General features: G+C 42.7%; 1 protein-coding gene across 4 annotated transcripts in view; it reads right to left on the bottom strand.

Moving 5' to 3' along the window:
* nck1b (NCK adaptor protein 1b) overlaps positions 1 to 21,512 on the bottom strand; it is a 215,461-nt gene that overhangs the window by 57,206 nt on the left and 136,743 nt on the right. Inside the window, exon 2 of one of the 4 annotated variants that reach the window (XM_060922527.1) lies at positions 3,727 to 3,778. The exons of the other annotated variants lie outside the window; for them this stretch is intronic. The gene's annotated coding sequence lies outside the window, so the exon portion shown is untranslated. The remainder of the gene's footprint in view (positions 1 to 3,726; positions 3,779 to 21,512) is intronic. 4 annotated transcript variants of the gene reach the window in all.

The following is a 21,512-nucleotide window of genomic DNA, read 5'->3' as shown; positions in this document are numbered from 1 at the left end:
ATATTTGTATTACATATTGGACAAATTTGGCTTTAACTCAGACTTCATTGCTTGGATTAGACTGCTTTATAACTCTCCTGTTGCCTGCATTCTCACAAATGGCCTTCGATCTTCCCCCTTTCCTCTGCGCTGTGGCACCAGACGGGGTGCCCTCTCTCTCCCCTTCTTTTTGCACTAGCCATCGAACCCTTGGTCATCTGGCTTCAAGGGGAGGAGAGATTTGACAGCATCACCAGGATGGGCACCACAAGCAACAGTGAGCTCCTTCCTGTCAATGTCCCAGCCAAGCAAATATCCCAGTCCTCCTTTCACTTTAAAGTTGTCCCTGAGGGCTTCAAGTACTTGGGGGTGTTTATAAACACTTCATTTGATGATCTTTTTAGTAAGAATTTGCGCCATCTCGTAGACAACTGCAAACTTGACATAGCCCGTTGGTCTTCCCTACCCCATCTACGTCCGGCAAAGCCAACCTGGTAAAGATGGTCTTTCTCCCTAGGTTTCTTGATCTATTCCAACATATTCCAATTTTTATCACAAATTCCTTTCAACAACTAGATCAGATGATATCCTCATTTCTATGGGCCAACAAACCTAATCGTATTAAGAAACCTATCCTACAACTCTCTAAAAAGCTCTGCAGGTCTGGCACTACCCAACTTCATCCAATACTATTGGGCATGCAACGTCGACAAATTACACCACTGGATGGACGGTGGGGATTTAACTCCCCCACTGTGGGCTCAATTACAATCTCTCCAAGTTCTCTCTCCAATCCCTCCTCACAGCACAACTCCCCCCTGAAGGTGCACTCTATTTCCCACAACCCAGAGGTACTAAACTCACTTAAAATCTGGCTGCAATTCCGCAAACATTTTGGCTTTAACAAGCCCTCAACTTTGGCCCCAGTTTTCAGGAACCACTTGTTTACCCCCCCTACTCTGACCCCACCTTTCGTATCTGGTGCAACAAGGGCCTAGTTAGTGTCCAAGGCCTTTATAAAGATGGAACCTTCACTGATTTCTCAGAGCTCTCAGCCCAGGCTGGACCTGCCCAACTCACATTTCTTTCACTTTCTCCAGATTAGACGTTTTATTAAGACTAAATTCCCCCACTTTCCTAAAATCACCCACCCGGATCTCCAACTGACTCTTTGCTTGCTTTAGATCCTTCTCAGAAACGCTCCATCTCTGTGTTGTACAGCTCCATTGGTTCTCTTAACCCCGACCTAAAAGCCAGCCTGAGACAGACTTGGGAACGGGAAATTGGTGTACCAATCCACAAGGACCAACGGGGCCGGTGTCTTGCTCTTGTCCACACGGCCTCGACCTGTACCAGACACGGCTTACTGCAACGCAAGGTTCTCTTTAGAGCACACTACACTAATGCCAGACTGGCAAAAATTTACCCAAATACTGATGACACCTGCAACAGATGCAAAAAAAAAAAAAAAAGATGTATATCTCACCCGCTAACCACACACACACATGTTCTGGTCCTGCCCACAACTATCAGACTTTTGGAGACAAATTTTTAATACACTGGGAATAATATTCAATCTAATTCTTAACCCTGATCCACTCACAGCTCTATGTGGGATTCCGCAACCTGGAGCACTTAACCTCTCTTTATCCAAGCGGCAAGTCTTGGCTTTTACAACCTTATTGGCAAGACGCCGGATTTTATTCTGGTGGAAACATGTACTCCGCCACCCCCCACATAACAGCTGGCTCAAGGAGGTTCTGAACCATATTAAACTTGAAAAAAAATTTGATTCTCTCTTGCAAAATCAAATAAATCATTCGACAAAACCTGGAGGCCCTTTATCGAATACCTAAATAGGACTATTATCCACCCAGAGGATGGTTAATCCCCCCCCCCCCGCCATTATTTACTTACCCTTATTCCCCCCTTTTTTTTTTTTTACACTTATGTGCTTATTTACTGTATTTTATCTTAGTTAATTATTTTATCTAATTATGCTGTCTTGGGTTCATTTTATTTCTCGATGTAGGCCACTCTTGGGCGTCGTGACATATTGGGTGGGGTGGGCAAGGGGTTTGGGTTTAGGCAGCTTGGTAGCAAACTAGCACCTTGACTGGTGCGCACCCTTGTGTTCATAGGACCTACTATTCCTTCCTACACTGCTATTGTCTGTCTGTTTGTATGAGTATGAGTGTACAAAATCAGTAAAAAGAATTGTGAAAGGAAATGGACTCAGGGCTGGAACACAGGACCTGATGACCTGAGGTGTCACTCGGATTGAAAAAGAACATTATCTCATCCCAAATCTGACTTAAAACATGACCACATGATCTGTGGAGTGAAAGCAGAGTCACCTAAACCTGTAATGCTTGAAAGAAAAAGTTTACAACTGTGAATATTAAGATATTTGAATATACTGGATGTACTGAATTCAAGTATTTGAAATTCAGCTTCTTGAAAATTTGCGTTAGAAAATTTCAGGAAATACAAATAAAATTTAAAAAAAAAAAACATGCATGCATTTTTTTAAATGACATGATTTTAACATAAAATACTTGAAATTTGAATTTTATTTTTTTCGAGGTCCAGGTTCCATCAAATTCTGCGCTCTGATTGGCTGGCGAGCGGGTCCGTATCCTATGGTACGGACCCCAGTTACGGACCCCGGTTATGGACCTCTGGCGACTCGCTCGTTCACAGCAAGCATAGTCGCATTTTTTGTCAACATTTATCTTTTTTTTTTTTTTTTTAGAAGATTTATTTATAAGATTATCAAAAATCTTATAAATTTTTGCCAGCATTTCTCAGGAGAATAGCATTAATTTTACAGCATGGATAGCGATAACGACAGTGTTCACAGCGAAAGCGAGTTTTACTACCCTGAGGAAGAAGAAATAAAAGAAAACATTTCAGGAGAAAGCTAAAACCTCTAACTTGCTAACGCTGAGCAAAAACATGGCTGAATCCTGAATGACTCCTATTTGTATAAATAGGGGACGACATAGGCGGCAAAATGTAGTTTTTTTCCTGCCATGGAAGTGCACTTGTATACCGAGGAGGAAGCCATTTGCATTACAGCCGTGAATGAGGATTCAAAATGGCGGCTCGGCTCGGTTTTCCCTTTCGGGCGCTCTCGTTTTCTGTTAGAATTTGGTAAAGAAAAAAAATATATTATTTACCAGCTTAAGGTCGGTCCGTAGGGTGAAATACCGTGACCTCGGCCTTAAATACTAATACACCTGAAATTTTAATGACTTAATTTGAATTTAAAATAGTTCAAAACGTTTAAAAAAAAAAACCTGACAATAATTCAGGTCTTAAAAAAATTCAGGTAGTAAAAATGTGACCGAATTTTTTTTTTGAGTGACATTTTTACCACCTAAATTTTTAACCTGAATTTTTTAAGACCTGAATTATTGTCACGTCAAATTTTTTAAACATCCGAATTATTTGAAGTTCAAGTTATTACCCAAATTATTTTTACCTAGAAATATTTGACTCGGACATTAATATCTGAACTATTTTAACTTCAATTTTTTGACGACCTGAAATATTTTAACATGAACTTTCTATAGCTTGATTTTTTTTTTGTATTATTCCTCGGATTATTTTAACTCGGAATTACCAATTTGTTTTTTTACCCTGAATTTTAACCCGGTTCAGGTTCAGGTTCTGTTGACTCGCAGTTGACTCCATAAAGATCTGTTGGATAAAAAGAAGCTAGAAATGAAATGAAAATCTCACCCGTGCCGCATCAAAGCTGTCCACTTCAAAAATGAAACTCCTTAATGGACACCTAAAAAAAATAATTAAAAAAAAAAAGAAAGAACAAAAACTACTGATCATTTATTTTTCCATGTATCCCTTTTAAAATATACTCCTATCAGCTTTTGGTCACTGGTCAAGAAAAAACTATCAGGTCAATGATCTGTTCCACACATTTGATTTGGCATAGGATTTACACCAGACGCCCTTCCTGACCCAACCCTCCCCAGTCTCTCCGGGCTTGGGACTGACGCTAAGTATGCACTGGCTTGTCCAACCCCAGTGGCTGGGTATCGAACCTAACCTGCATGTCTTTAGACTGTGGGGGAAACCCACACAGACACAGAAAGGCCCTTGCCAGTCATGAGGTTCGAACTGGAACCTTCTTGCTGTGAGGAGACAGTAAGAACCACTACATCCAAGAAAGAAAGAAAAAAAAAAAAAAAAAAAAACACATGGAGGACAAAATTATCATGAAAATTGTCCTTTTTATTGAGCGAAAATAAGCCAAATTGAAAATATTTCACTGCAGATATTCCAAAGTGGTGGCACGGTGGTGTAGTGGTTAGCACTGTCGCCTCACAGCAAGAAGGTCCGGGTTCGAGCCCCGGGGCCGGCCTTTCTGTGTGGAGTTTGCATGTTCTCCCCGTGTCCGCGTGGGTTTCCTCCGGGTGCTCCGGTTTCCCCCACAGTCCAAAGACATGCAGGTTAGGTTAACTGGTGACTCTAAATTGAGCGTAGGTGTGAATGTGAGTATGAATGGTTGTCTGTGTCTATGTGTCAGCCCTGTGATGATCTGGTGACTTGTCCAGGGTGCACCCCGCCTTTCGCCCATAGTCAGCTGGGATAGGCTCCAGCTTGCCTGCGACCCTGTGGAGGGATAAGGCGGCTAGAGATAATGAGATGAGATGAGAATATGTTCAAAACCCGCCAAAATGCACTTGAAACCACCCAATCTGGCAACACTGTGCACATGCTGCTTCTCTTGAACGTATACACGGAAGTAAGGCGGAAGGTAGTTTGTTGACGTCACCTCAAGACGACGCCAACGATTGTACCCCGCCTTTCGCCCGTAGTCAGCTGGGATAGGCTCCAGCTCGCCTGCGACCCTGTAGAACAGGATAAAGCGGCTACAGATAATGAGATGAGATATTCCAAAGTTACAGCATAACCAAAAAAAAAAAAAAAAACACCACAAGAAGTGTATTTCCGGGACATTGACCAGAGGTGAGTTTCCCAGAAGCCTCTCAATGCTAAAAGCATCTTAACTAGCAGAGAGAGTGAGTATTCATTGTGATGCTCGCTCTACCATTTAACAATGATCTTTGTGCTATGATGTTTTTAAGAAACTCCCCCCAGTACGTGATATCAGGGTTTCCTTGAGAAAAACTGGAAAGAGTAGCAGGGATGAGAATGAAAAATACTTTAAAAGTCTGAAAAAAACGGGGCGGGGCCCGGGGGGGGGGGGGGGGGGGGGGCATGGGGCTAATGATTTTTGGCAAATTTTTTTTTTTTTACCCCAAAACCATTAATTGTATCACCAAAAATTTGCAATTTATTTGGAAATAAATTCCCCTTCTTGGTGGACTCCCAGGTGAAAATGATTAATATGGTACAAGAGACTTGTTTTTAATCAATTCACATTTGATGATTTCAAAAAAATCAATGCACCTTTTAATATAAATGAGCTCGACAGTATTATATTTCTGCATTTTAGCTATTCATGTCTTTGAATACTCTAATCCTTTAAAATGAAGTGCAAACCAGAAAAAAGTTCTGTCATATAATTCTCTGAAGCTTTCTTCTGATGTTATCATGGTAGCAGGAGGTCTTGCATATTAAGCAGGCAACATTCAACATCACTCATCACTTCCCTTTCAACTGTTGTGTGCACTAACTAGGATTTATCTGGACAGGATGTTGTGTAATGTAATACAGGGCTTTTCAAAGTGTGGGGCGCGCCCCCCCGGGGGGCGCCAGAGTTCTTCAGGGGGGCGCAACGTGAGGAAAAATAAAATCAGAATAAGTTACTATTGCGGACATTTAGCGAACCTCAGCTAGCCTTTACCAGAGACAAAATGGAGCAATTTTTAGTACTTAAAGCTACAGTGAGTGAGGAGACAGAGTCTGGGCCAAGCAAAAAAACAGAGCCTCCAGGATGTTGCAATTTGTAACTTCAGCGCAAATTCAACCAATCCCCGTGAATTCAGGGCGGTGTTGCAATTATATCCAATCACCGCAACTTTCCCGCAAATTTGACCAATCGTTGGCGTCGTCTTGAGGTGACGTCAACAAACTACCTTCCGCCTTACTTCCGTGTATACGTTCAAGAGAAGCAGCATGTGCACAGTGTTGCCAGATTGGGTGGTTTCAAGTGCATTTTGGCGGGTTTTGAACATATTCTCATCTCATCTCATTATCTCTAGCCGCCTTATCCCTCCACAGGGTCGCAGGCAAGCTGGAGCCTATCCCAGCTGACTATGGGCGAAAGGCGGGGTACACCCTGGACAAGTCGCCAGGTCATCACAGGGCTGACACATAGACACAGACAATCATTCACACTCACATTCACACCTACGGTCAGTTTAGAGTCACCAGTTAACCTAACCTGCATGTCTTTGGACTGTGGGGGAAACCGGAGCACCCGGAGGAAACCCACGCGGACACGGGGAGAACATGCAAACTCCGCACAGAAAGGCCCTCGCCGGCCCCGGGGCTCGAACCCAGGACCTTCTTGCTGTGAGGCGACAGCGCTAACCACTACACCACCGTGCCGCCCCGGTTTTGAACATATTTTGGACTGGAAAACGTCAGCAGTATCTGGCAACATTGCATGATGTGCGAGTCAGTGTTTATGTAGGCTTAAGTTCTGTTACTGAAAGTGTGTTATGTTTACAGTGAAGGACTGTGCGCACTTTATTTTTTTTTACTTAATACAAGAAATTAATGGATGCCAACATTTTTGCCAAAATGGTATTTTATTTTCCATTGTTTAGGCAGCTTCAGCATCATACTGTGAGATTCTGTTCAAATTGTTTTTTTCTTCTATGAAGCCTGAGCCATTTATTTTATTAGTTTATAATTATTGTTTAATTTAGTCTTCAGGAGAGACTGCCTGCACACAGTACTAGTATTAATAGTTTTTTTTTTCCTTACATGAAAGCTGAGGCGTTTATTATATTTTAAGGTAACTTCATGTTGTGCTGTGAGGTTCTCTGCACTTTAACTTTTGAACCAACAGGTGCATTTGGATAAGTAAAGCCGATTTTTCTGCATTTTTGTAGTCCTGGTAATCTTTTATATTGGTAAAGTTGTTTATAGGACCATTTCTCAGTGTCTTTGTTTTTTTAATCAATAGTTTTTCAGTAATAACTTAATATTTAACATATCACTCAATTTTAATCACAAAAAGAGAAAATCGCAACAATTTCTCGCAACTTTCACTTCCTCCCGCAATGTAATCGCAACAAAAACCTAAAAAACACCACAACTTTCATCGCAATTTTTTTGGAAACCCCCGCAACATCAGACATTTTAGCCCGCAACAATCACAAAAAAGGCCCGCGGAATCCTGGGGGACTGGAAAAAGAAGGAAGTATGACCATGATTATTTAAAGTTTGGATTTTCATGGACTGGATCTGAAGATGCTCCACTGCCACAGTGTGTTGTCTGCCAAGAGGTGCTAGCTAACGATGCTAAGAGATGTTTAAAAATGTGTAAAACAAGATGTTTTAAAAAGCACAGATGTTTAAAATGTGAAAAAGAAAAAAAGAAAAATGTGTACAACAACCATTTTTTAAAAATACGAATGGAACATTAAGTATAGCAACAACAAAAATTGTAAGGGGGGGGCGCTGTTGTTTATTTGCTCTCTGAGGGGGGGCTGACTCTCCCACACTTTGAAAACCCCTGATGTAATACATATACCATATGGTCAATTTGAAGATCGAGATGGTGATTTTGAATTAAAGAACAGTCATGGGCATTACATATTGGAAATTTTTTTAAATCAAAAACTACAAGTTCATCTCGGCCTAAAAAATTTGGGCACCAGCAATTCCGTCCCCCTTAAGAAAGAAGAAAATACTTTCTTCTTTGCCGGTGCCTTTTATTAAATCAAATTTGAGACTTTTAATTTGATTTCTTTCAGCGTGACCGCAATGCATGATGGGATATACTGCTCTGGTTAGTGACCATCGTTGTACACTACTTTTCGTTATGCATTGTGGGACGCTTTGAGTGCACTGTATAGGGTGTAATAATCCTCACTAAGGTTTCGGACAGCTCTACAAAATGGCGTCCTCACTATATAGTGAGTAGGGAGCGATTTCGGACACAGGGGTTGTCAAAAGATGCGCCGCCCTCTTTCGAATGCTTATGTGATCAAGCTGGAAGTTTTGTTTGTTTTGATAGCAATCAGAAAAGTTTGAAAAAGTAGGCAGTAATCGTCATTTAAACTCGTTTTTGTGCAATACTTCGTTTGGAAAACAGTTTTCAAAATGGCGGTGCTGACACCTGGCTGACACTTCATGTTTCGAAGTCTCGCACAAGTCTCGTGAAGATCGCGCGGATAAGCGATCAAACGAACTAAATTCAACACGGCTAAAAACCGAACAGGCCGATAAGTACAATATTTAATTGCAGTTAGTTAGTTGCCAATACGAGTCACGATATAAGGTTACTAAAACCGAAAACGTAATTGAAGAACACGTCAAGTTTAAAAATGACTTCAGTTCTCCTTTAAGCTGCAACCCGTCTGCGTTTTGCTCAAGTTTTGCGCAAGTTACCTATGAATATTAATTGCGCATAGCTCGTCCAATCAACGCAGGATACCGCATACGCTCAGCCAATCAGTGCTGACCCTTCTCTGACATCAGCTGTGAACTCGGGTCAAGTTCAGGGCCATGGGCTCTAATGGACTGTATGGATTACCTGCTCAAAGGCTACAGAACATACATGCATGTTGATTCTAGCTTTATACTCTATGCTAGGGCTGTGCGATATATCGAATATACTCGATATATCGCCGAAAATTCTGTGTGCGATACATTAAATTATTATATCGTAACTATCGAGTATTTTATGGTCATCTTCCGACTTGCGTTTGTTTTGTGTTTGTTTAAAACATCTCTCTGTCCCTCAGGCAGTAACGCGAGAGGCTGCCTAAGGGTAAAGAAAACAATAACGTCACGCACTCGCCAACCAATCCCGGGCGACATCTCGGTGCTGAAAGGAACTTCCGGGAAGATTTTCTAGTTTCGGTCGTGTTGCCAGATTGGGCGGTTTTAAGTGCGTTTTGGCGGGTTTTGAACATATTTTGGGCTGGAAAACGTTAGCAGTATCTGGCAACACTGCCGGCGGGAAGATTTCCTGGTTCCGGTTTACAGCGCTGACTCAGTTCGTGCAATCGCTGGTGTTGCGTAGGCTACCGTGTAAGCTCTGGCAATTTCAGCGACAAATTAAAAATGGAAGCGGACGAATTGGTTCGTAAAAGAACTAGTAAGGGGTCAGTCATCCGGCGTTTTTTTGGATATCGCGAGGAGGACGTGGAACAGCAAACGCCAGTTTGTAAAGTGTGCAAAAAAACCTGTCATCACGAAAGGCAGCAGCCGGAATTCTACACATCTGAGAGGCAGAGCCAGAAAACATTCAGTTCAAAAGTGTGCAAAGAGAAAAATGATGTTTTGCAGATCTCTCTCTTCTCTCCCTCAATCTCTGTCTCTATTGTGGATGTTCCAGTGGTTCTCAGTAGTCAGGTTAACAGCTTGGAGATCTATTTTTTAAAATAACTTAATGAAAGAGCACTTTTCTTATTTAGGCTAAATGTCTTTCTCAGTGTTGAGCTGCACTTTATTGGTTTGAGCTCTGAGCAGCTCTGTATTGTTTTGCCCCTTTGTTGCAATTTTCAAGATTGTTTTTGCAGTTTGTGCCGCATCTCTGTTGAATAAAAATAGTCTTATTTCAACTCAACTGTGATTAATCACCAACATGAAAATGTAAAATGTGTTGTTGAAAACCACCTGTAAAGTTAACCAAGAATGTTATTTAATCTGCAGGGATTGTAGTGAAAACAGTAAAGAGTAAAAGTTAGATTTCATGGGGTCCTTTAGAGGAGATTTAAATATATCGAGATATATATCGTATTATCGTGAAATGGAGAAAATGTATCGGGATATTCATTTTTTCCCATATCGCACAGCCCTACTCTACGCATAAACCGTAAGCATCATGGTGGCGGCGGTTTAATGGGTAGCGGCAGGTCACTAAGCGCATCAGTCAATAAATTAAGCGTAGCAGAGCCGCTACACTACGATGCTTTAGGGGAAACCCTGTATAGTAGACCTCTGCATCCACGGCTTTCCTGTGAAAGACGATGAGGGTCGCCATGACACCCGCCTCTCCCGGATGCCGGTCTTTGATTTCTGGTTAGCAGCTGAGGCCGAGGGAGCCGAACGTAGCCGAGTGAAGCTAGCTACGACAGCCATGTTTTAGTCAGAGGATAACGTCTTTAAAAATTATGTCTTGTTCTGGTTCAACGTGTGCCATCGTCGGACGCACGAACAACTCGCGATACCATCCAATATCTGGAATGATCAGGGGAGGTAAGAAGTTGAAGAAGCTCGGACAAATACGTAGACAAGGAATTATTTAATTCAGTCCTTCCCACGCCGTGTGGCGCATAGGGCGGCGCTGTTCTCCGTAGCCCTCGGCCTCTCGCCTATTACATAGCTAGGGTTACAGTGTGGGGCGGGTCCTCTGGTAACCGCGAGAGTTTGACTCCCCACTCGCATCTGTATCGCAGCGTGCCTTGCCAGACGGCAGTAGGTACCGTTTTTATGATTGTCTTTGGTATGACCTGACCGTGAGTAGAACTAGCGATCTCCCGATCGAGAGGCGGACACGCTAACCACTAGGCCAACTCGTGGTCTAAAATTATTTAATTATGGTATGTTTATTGTTCCCAAAGTTTGACAGCATCTGCATCAAAACGGTTAGCCGATGCTTCTCTGACCGAGCTTTTGCTTCTTGAGACGTTACGGTACAGTCGGCTGGTAGAGTTCTATTGGACTAGAGTTCGGTGCTTATGGTTCTGGTTTTTGGCAGACGCTTTTTTGCAAAGCGACTTACAATATGTAAAAAAACACTACATTATAAGTAAACCAATACAATAATACACACTCTCTACTCAAGGCCAATTTATGCTGACAACCCAGTCCTCGCAGACGGCGTCGCAGACAGTGTCTGCGTAGCCCCCCCCACCTTCGCAGACGCTCTGCGCGCACCTCGCAAAAATTGTGACCACCGCAGAAGCCTCGCAGACAGCGTCGCAGACAAGAGGGCTCTGATTGGTCCACTCTACATCCGCTGTACACGCACTTCCGCTTCCCTACTTTCCCGGTTTGTTTTGTTTTCACGACTGGCATTTTTAAAAACACGAGCGAAGATGGAGCAGCACGAAGAGCGGTTGATTGAGGAAGTGAGGAAGTGCGTACATCTATACGACTCCAGTTCTAGTCATTATAAGTAACCGGAGGATAAACACTCCACTAACCACACCCACCAACTACTCCTAGCGACTTCGCGCCCCCTTGCGTTGTGGCGGTGAATAACATCGCGCACGCCTATTACTCCACGCTCAACGATAAATTACAACTGTCTGCGAAAAGCTATCTGCGAAAGCCTTGTCGCAAGAGCATGCAGAGGCCTTCAGACGTAGCCTAACTTCCAGACGAGAGCTGCTGCATGACTTCCCTTTTGTCGCTCTGGCTCGGCTCGACCTCGGCCTTTAAGCAAACAAACAATTGTGCTAATTTTATTACTGTGTAGATGACCGTACGTCTCTGTGCTTTTGTAGTTCCTTAACTCCTCACCACTAAGAATAAAACAATTAACGTCGACGTCGGGCCACGACTTCATGTCGTCTATCCGTTCCATGGTGAACTTTGATCGTAATGTCCCCACAAAGCACGTCAGAAAACCGGACCCGTGTCGCCATCTTCGATCTTCGCTACAAACACCAACACAGCGGCGCGAAAGAAAGATCCCGGCTTCCGCGATGACGCAGCAATGACTCATGGGAAAGTTGTGGATATGATTACTGTTCGAGAACAGCGCAGACCTTCCAACCAACCAATCAGACTGAAGAATTCAACCACACCGTGGTGTCGAGTATTTTATCAAAACCGTCGTTTCGATGAAATTCTTCGCGATGTTGGGATATGAACCTCCTCCTCGAATCCTTTTCTTCTAAAGCGCTTCATGACGGACATTTCTTCGTTCCACGATTAGTGCTTACGCTCCTAGATAAACACGTTCTTACGATGCGCGCGTTCGCATGACTTCACAGCACCGACGCTGTATCCTTCTTACAACTGGGTGTGTTCGTCTCTCAAACACCAAACCCATCATGACACACATCCATCTTTCTCCAGAACGCCGGCATCATCAAAGCTCCGTTGCGTAACGAACTCATCTCATCGGGCTCCACACATCACGCTCTTCTGGGTCACAGTGTTGATGTGGAGTGAGTCACACACACGGTTTAGATGAGGCCATAAATTAGCCTGTCACACACCAGATGTGGCCAACATGTGGCCGGATAATGAAAAAGTCCAGCCGTCCTACAGCTCACAGATACGTTTGGGTAAAAATCGAGCATAGAACATAATCCGAGGATTTAATACACAATGAAACGTCAAGATATGAGGTTGTTGTTCACACTTGTGAACGAAAAGCTGAAGCTCCTTCGCTGGAACATTTTTCAAAACCCGAGTGAGTAGAGTCGTGCTTTGGTTCCTGAGTTCCAGGTCCTACTCCAGCTGCTGTTTGAGGAACTACTGGTTTGTTTGCACAGCGATTTCTTAAAGCCAGCACGTGTTCTGAATTTGGTCAGCGAGACACAGGACGCGAATAAAACGGTAAATCGGACCACCACATGTGGTACACGAGGCCCAATTTCAGAGAACGCTGAACGTTTTCTGACTCCGGGTTAAAATTAAACGTGCAATAAAGACTTTTTTTTTCCTTTTTAAATAACGAATAAAATCTCTGATTGACTGATTGAAAACAGGAGATTAGACGTCCAGATCATCTCATCTCATTATCTGTAGCCACTTTATCCTTCTACAGGGTCGCAGGTGAGCTGGAGCCTATCCCAGCTGACTACGGGTGAAAGGCGGGGTACACCCTGGACAAGTCGCCAGGTCATCACACGGCTGACACATAGACACAGACAACCATTCACACTCACATTCACACCTACGCTCAATTTAGAGTCACCAGTTAACCTAACCTGCATGTCTTTGGACTGTGGGGGAAACCGGAGCACCCGGAGGAAACCCACGCGGACACGGGGAGAACATGCAAACTCCGCACAGAAAGGCCCTCGCCGGCCACGGGGCTCGAACCCGGACCTTCTTGCTGTGAGGCGACAGCGCTAACCACTACACCACCGTGCCGCCCCGTCCAGATCATATCCTGATCTTTTTTATTTTCCCTCTTTCATTTAATAGACTGGTACCAAAATTCAAAAAAGTGGTTATTTAAGGAGTTAAAGGCATTTTTGAGACAAAGTCGGCAAACGGTCTTATTTTGTCAATTTGGGTGTGCCGAATTCAAATCTGCAATATGCCGAGCTCTATCTGACCTCTGTTGACCTCTAGAGGTCATTGAACTTTGGGCCTGTAAACGTCTCAGCTGAACCCAGTTTCTCAGCTTTCTAAGGAATGAAATGTACTAAAATGATTAATGAAGTTAGCAAATGGCCTTGTTTGTTAAATGTTTGGGTGCTGAATTCATTTTTCATTTGTAAAACGACATATGACCTCTGATAACCTCAAGGTCATTAAACTTGGCCTATTGAGGTATTTCACCCACGTGCTAAAAACCTCTAACTGTTGCTAACGCCGAGCAAAAACATGGCTGAATCCTGAATGACTCCTATTTGTATAAATAGGGGACTACATAGGCAGCAAAATGTAGTTTTTTTCCTGCCATGGAAGTGCACTTGTATACCGAGGAGGAAGCCATTTGCATTACAGCCGTGAATGAGGATTCAAAATGGCGGCTCGGCTCGGTTTTCCCTTTCGGGCGCTCTCGTTTTCTGTTAGAATTTGGTAAAGAAAAAAATTAATATATTATTTACCAGCTTAAGGTCGGTCCGTATGGTGAAATACCGTGACCTCAGCCCAGAGGGCCTCGTTCAGTACTTTCAAGACCTCGGTCACGGTATTTCACCATACGGACCTCCCAGCTGGTAACTAACAATATATATATATATATATATATATATATATATATATATCATGTAAAAGACAAGTTACACAAGTCTGCACCGTTATTACATATGCAACTTGAAATAAATGATTTTATAATATGATTTTTTAAAAATAAATCACTTGTGTACTTGCACAAACAATTATCCGCCTCAGGCTCAGTGAATATCATTGGTTATTATCCGTACAGGAGACTTTTTCGATGGAATAAAAACGTGTTCTATTCCCTTTGAGCAGGTTTCATTCATCTGGTTTGTTAGCATGCAATATTGCGAGCGTATCGCTTATCCTACATGTATTACATCACTCTACCCAATGGAGAATGAGTGTTGAATATGGTTTACGATATTGCATGGTTGTCAAGACAACAAGACGTCATACATCGGAAACATAAAACTTCTGCGCTAGCGAGTGAGCGACTGACAACGTGTGAACAAACATGGCCGCCAGGTTTGCTTGGTTAAATATGGAAGATTTTGAGAGAATTTTGAAAGAGAAAGACGCGTTGAAAACCCGAAAAGAATGTGTATGTACAATAATATTATTCTTGGCTTTTTTCATGGTCTATCAGATATATTCCATTTATGGAATCAATTTTGTGCCAAAGTGTTCATACAATACTTTTGAAATATCAAACAAAAACGATAAATCAAAATAAAAAAAAAAAGTCAATTTTTTTTTAGACTGGCAAACAAATTATTCGTGTAATCGTGCAAAATATCAGTCTATTACTCTTCAGAAACCTTTTATTTTTGTTCCGCGTCTTTCTCAGGGCCCGTTTACACGAGGACGCGGTCGGGTAAAAACGACTAAATATTTTATCGGAAGTGCCTTTCGTCTACACGGGGACGGTGTTTCCGAGGCTGAAAAACGGAAAAAATTGAAAACGCCTTCCAGAGTGGATAAGTTAAAAACAGCCCCCGTTGCATATCCGTCTAAACTACCCAATACGCCAAACTCCGCTCGGATCTGCTCACGTCGGGTACGCACTTACGTCATACATATGTCATATACTGCACATGCCAGCCCGGGAAGTAAGAAAGTAAGTAAAAAAGTAAGAGCATGTCTGATTTACATCGATCCAACGGACCTTCAAGCTGCTCTGGCAGCTTTAATAAACGTCCAGGAGTCCTTCGAACATCTATACCGAATCTGCACATATACCGTTAATGAACAGAGGCGGGTATAGCATGCTCTTACTTTTTTACTTACTTTCTTACTTACCATAGCCAGAGTAGTCAAAGTTTTCGCGGCGCAGATGTGCAGATCAGACAAGACGGAAGACGTCGCGCATGCGTGCAGACATAGCGGAGGTCTTTCACAGCACCACCGAGCCGCCTGGCATGCATAGCTGTCTGTCCATGTCACTGACTACCCGAGTCATATTGTACATTATTGAGTACAACTCCCTTAAATTCTGATTTGAGCACAGATTTGGAACTTATTCGGGCGGAACGAAGTTATTTTTCCATTGTGATATATTTCTTTTCTTCTTGAGATGCACGAATTCAGCAAGTTTTATCAATGTGCGTTTTTAAAGTTACTTAGTGTAAAATACACAGAAGACATCAACTGTTTATCCTTTATGGCTTTATTTCACACTCGACCTTGAACAAAATGCCACAAAATAAATTATGAAGTATAAATCAGGCCTAAGAAACTATGAAGCGAAGTTGGAAATTATTTTAACAAACACAGAACAATGTGCAACAAAATACGTGGCACCTTGAGCGCACGGAAAAAGAGAAAAAAGTGCCGCACTCTGCTCCACCAGTAATGAGAAGCCGCTGGAACAGCAAATCTGCTCCTGTTATAATGACTGCTGTCTCGCTGTATACCGCAGATTAATCTGGCCATGCCAAGGCGGTTGCCGACTGAACCTGTCAATTTATGAGCGACAATTTATATCATGAGCTTTAGGAATTCACAGCAACAAAACAACGATCATGGCTGTCAAATAGACAATCATCCTTCAGCTGAGCTGAACTCTCTCTCTCTCTCTCTCTCTCTCTCTCTTTCTGAGGCACCTAAGGACAAAAAACTAATTCGGCTCCCCAACTCGGCTCCCGTCGTTCACTTCAAAGAGCCGGCTCTTTGAACCGGATCGTTCGCGACCGACACATCACTACATTGTTTACTGCTAGCAAAGTTAGCGACAACATGTCTGACTACGACGGTGAAATGTGTGCAGAGATTCAGCCACATCTTTGTTGCTACAGCCTGGATAGTCACAAGTGCGCACCATTTTCACAAATAGATTATTGTATAGGTTATAGAAGGTGATAAATTTGTCGCTGTTCTTGCTCTCAAATTAGCTTGTTAGCGCCGCTGATCTGAACTCCTAATCACTGCCAAACAATGGGAAAGGTGTTGATTCCTGCTAGTGTTGCACTGATACCGATACCAGTATCGGGCGGGGCCCCGATCTGGCACTAAAATGGTGGTATCGGTATTGGCGAGTAGCAAGAAATAGGGCGCCGATACCATTTACCGATGCTAGTATGACACTTGAACGCAGCCTTCTCTCTCCTGACACTCACTACACTCTGTGTTGTGTGATCACACGTGATCACTGTGCATGCCTGCCAAGCACGCCAAGCAGCTATTGCTATTGACCTGCTCCAGACCAACGAGAGCGGGCCAATAGCCGCTCTTAACCAATACAGGGGCAGCTTTTTCATGCGGAGGAAAAACAAACCACGAGAAGAAAATGTCGGCGGTCTGGATATATTTCAGCATAGAAACTCCGGCGAGTACAATGGCTACATGCAAGATTTGCGGCCTGAAACTTTCGAGAGGTGGAGTTAAATCGGCCAGTTTCAATACCTCGAACCTGATAAAACATTTGAAGACGAAACATGTGAACGAACACAAAGAGTTTCTACTGGATTCACTTTGTATTAGTCTTTTTCCTGTTTCACAAAGGTAAGCAGCAGCCTGACAAAGCCACGATAGCAATGATTTTACATCCAAGTATGCAGCTCTTCATATATATATATATATATATATATATATATATATATATATATATATATATATATATATATGGGGGGGAGATGGTGCCGGTTGCCCCCCCCCCCGCCATGCAAAGCCTTTGAAAAATGCTCCAATGGGACATTCTGAGGCTATCTGAGACGGAAATTGTAACAAAATTGTCTGTCAACATTGAAAAAGAAAGAAGTAATCTTCTTCTGCCCCGGACAGTCTTTGGCTTTCTTCCGCTTCGTGCCGTGGGATGACATCTTTAAATGCCCAAGTGTCAACAAAAACAACTCGCAAACTACTTCTGTCAAAAGCTCCTGCGCCGGTGGGTGAAAGGTCATTCAGTCTCGAGAAATCTCGCGCTACAAGTCAGCTGACCTTGTATGGAACCCATGTCAAATCTCGCGAGAGCAGCCGCGACAAGTAAACAACTAAACAACATGGCGCCTCAGTCTGGAAAACACCAATTCAGATTGTTTTTGCACCGTCTGGCGGTGTATCTACTATGATTGGAATATTTTTGGAGCAATTATAATGCATTTGATGATCAGACACATTGTCACATAGTGTTGCTGGGATGTTTTCACGGAGTCGGTAAGGGGGCGCACGCCGAGAGTAAGAGGGCGCAGCGCCCCTGTTCCCCCGTTTAGACGAAAGCCTGTGTGTGTATGTATGTATATATATATATATATATATATATATATATATATATATATATATATATATATACACACACACACACACACACACTTCAAACGGAATGGTATCGGTATCGGCCAGTACTGCACAGCCAGCTATAGGTATCGGGGCCAAAAAAATGGTATCGGTGCAACACTAATTCCTGCGCAGATGTCAACATGACAGCGCGCAGTGATACCGAGGGAGAGAAAATAGTGCCAAGCGATTTCGAGGTCTGACTTTTTATTTGGCAACGGTTTTGTGATGCAAATATATCACTCTTTTGAACACATACTGTTTTGAGACAAAAAACGTTTTACTTTCGTGACCCCAACAAACTTGCCGGACTACTTTCGTCTGGACCAAAACTGGGCAAGAACTGGACTCACAGGATGCTGTCAGGGGTAAGTCAGTGTGTTTGCACGACACTACTGATGGGGATGCCATACAGATTCATGTCAAAAATCCCGAACTATCCCTTTAAGGATCCGCGGACACCCTGTTCAACTCGCTCAGCATCATGCTAGCTGAATGGAATACGTCTGATATACCACTCAACGCCAGCCAATATAGACCCCTTCGCAGTAAACGTCATTCATACGTAAGCGGAAATTGCGCGCGCAGCCTGGACTCAAAAAAGACTCAGAAATGCCTAGTTGTTGTGCTGTCGGGTGTCAGAATCGTAGCAGTGATGGGGTTAAAATGTACAGAATTCCAGCAGGATCTCACCCATTCCAAAAAAAAAAAAATATCCGCCGATGTCTATGGCTACAAGCCATCAAATGTGTAGACTGGGATGAAAGCACCATCAAAAATGTGCGGGTTTGCAGCGCCCACTTCATCACAGGAAAGATCAGGCTATTTATTAAAACTTTCTTTTTTATTCTTTCTAGTCTTCGTTTATTGATGTAGCAAAATACTTTGGTAACGTTTGTCTGATTAGCTGGTCATAGTTACACAATGTAATGAATATTGCTAGCATGTTAGCTTAGCTTTGTATGCAGTTTTGTTTGTAGGAGAGGTCTCGCTTGACTCAAGCAGTCCAGATTTTGTGCCATCATTATTTGTGTATGCCGAAAATCACAATTTTAAAGCAAGGATGGAAAGGGAAAATTGTGTGCCCTCGCTCTAAATGCCAACTTACAGTACGTTGACTGCTCTAACCTAGCTCCCGCCCCGTTCAGTTTCATTTCTGCTCTCTGCCTCTTGATTTTTACGCAGCTCTGATTTCTCTTAGCTGCACTCTTTTTACACTATCATTCCTTTCATGCCATTACAGTGGTGCTTGAAAGTTTGTGAACCCTTTAGAATTTTCTATATTTCTGCATAAATATGACCTAAAACGTCATCAGATTTTGCCACAAGTCCTAAAAGTAGATAAAGAGAACCCAGTTAAACAAATGAGACAAAAATATTATACTTGGTCATTTATTTATTGAGGAAAATGATCCAATATTGCATATCTGTGAGTGGCAAAAGTATGTGAACCTTTGCTTTCAGTATCTGGTGTGACCCCCTTGTGCAGCAATAACTGCAACTAAACGTTTGCGGTAACTGTTGATCAGTCCTGCACACCGGCTTGGAGGAATTTTAGCCCATTCCTCCGTACAGAACAGCTTCAACTCTGGGATGTTGGTGGGTTTCCTCACATGAACTGCTCGCTTCAGGTCCTTCCACAACATTTCAATTGGATTAAGGTCAGGACTTTGACTTGGCCATTCCAAAACATTAACTTTATTCTTCTTTAACCATTCTTTGGTAGAAGGACTTGTGTGCTTAGGGTTGTTGTCTTGCTGCATGACCCACCTTCTCTTGAGATTCAGTTCATGGACAGATGTCCTGACATTTTCCTTTAGAATTCGCTGGTATAATTCAGAATTCATTGTTCCATCAATGATGGCAAGCCGTCCTGGCCCAGATGCAGCAAAACAGGCCCAAACCATGATACTACCACCACCATGTTTCACAGATGGGATAAGGTTCTTATGCTGGAATGCAGTGTTTTCCTTTCTCCAAACATAACGCTTCTCATTTAAACCAAAAAGGTCTATTTTGATCTCATCCATCCCAAAACATTTTTCCAATAGCCTTCTGGCTTGTCCACATGATCTTTAGCAAACTGCAGACGAGCAGCAATGTTCTTTTTGGAGAGCAGTGGCTTTCTCCTTGCAGCCCTGCCATGCACACCATTGTTGTTCAGTGTTCTCCTGATGGTGGACTCAGGAACATTAACATTAGCCAATGTGAGAGAGGCCTTCAGTTGCTTAGAAGTTACCCTGGGGTCCTTTGTGACCTCGCTGACTATTACACGCCTTGCTCTTGGAGTGATCTTTGTTGGTCAACCACTCCTGGGGAGGGTAACAATGGTCTTGAATTTCCTCCATTTGTACACAATCTGTCTGACTGTGGATTGGTGGAGTCCAAACTCTTTAGAGATGGTTTTGTAACCTTTTCCAGCCTGATGAGCATCAACAACGCTTTTTCTGAGGTCCTCAGAAATCTCCTTTGTTTGTGCCATGATACACTTCCACAAACATGTGTTGTGAAGATCAGACTTTGATAGATCCCTGTTCTTTAAATAAAACAGGGTGCCCACTCACACCTGATTGTCGTCCCATTGATTGAAAACACCTGACTCTAATTTCACCTTCAAATTAACTGCTAATCCTAGAGGTTCACATACTTTTGCCACTCACAGATATGTAATATTGGATCATTTTCCTCAATAAATAAATGACCAAGTATAATTTTTTGTCTCATTTGTTTAACTGGGTTCTCTTTATCTACTTTTAGGACTTGTGTGAAAATCCGATGATGTTTTAGGTCATATTTATGCAGAAATATAGAAAATTCTAAAGGGTTCACAAACTTTCAAGCACCACTGTACCTCCTGCAAATTGCTGTTTAGTGTTGGTATTTGCTGTTGTAGCTAAAGCCACAGTGCCATCACATCACTGGCATAATTTGATTAAAACAAAATGAATATGAATGTCCCATTGTTAATCAAGTTGTACATGCCCGCACATAACAATCGTATGCGTGTAAAGACTTGTAGGCACGAAGTTTTTCGTGGGTGTACACTGAAGTCTTGTCAATAAGGTACGAGTATATATCTGGCCATTGTATACCAGGGAACTTACTAACATCGTCCGTCCACTCTTTAATTAAATGCGGATCCGGTAGGCGATGTCCACTTGTTAGAGTTAACTTATTTATGTAGCATTCTCGATCTTGTAACGACAATTGTTTGGCATAATCTGACAGCTCATAATGCCGGTCTATGGGCAGCGCCATTGTTTCTGAGTCCAGGCTGCGCGCGCATCCTGGCAACGGTCGGTTTGTTTACAAACATGCGAAGGGGTCTATTATTTCAATAATAACCTCGACTTTGTCTCTTATTATTCACCGATATTCACTGAGCCTTCGGTAAATCACTGTTAAATAATACCAGACAAAAGTGAGCGAGCGAGCAAGCGTTTTTTTTTTTTTTTTGCTTTTTTTAAATGCCATGTCAGCACCTGAGGCTACATCATGGCAAAAACATTTTAAACAGATATTACAATTACTTCATAAATAATTCATTAAATAAAATTGCATTCAGGCGGCACGGTGGTGTAGTGGTTAGCGCTGTCGCCTCACAGCAAGAAGGTCCGGGTTCGAGCCCCGTGGCCGGCGAGGGCCTTTCTGTGCGGAGTTTGCATGTTCTCCCCGTGTCCGCGTGGGTTTCCTCCGGGTGCTCCGGTTTCCCCCACAGTCCAAAGACATGCAGGTTAGGTTAACTGGTGACTCTAAATTGACCGTAGGTGTGAATGTGAGTGTGAATGGTTGTC

The sequence above is a fragment of the Neoarius graeffei genome, chromosome 5 (genome assembly GCF_027579695.1).
Source record: "Neoarius graeffei isolate fNeoGra1 chromosome 5, fNeoGra1.pri, whole genome shotgun sequence".
In the NCBI taxonomy this organism is placed as follows: Eukaryota; Metazoa; Chordata; class Actinopteri; order Siluriformes; family Ariidae; genus Neoarius; species Neoarius graeffei.
Note: the sequence above shows the minus strand (reverse complement) of the source record. Positions and strands in the feature narration are given on the sequence as shown.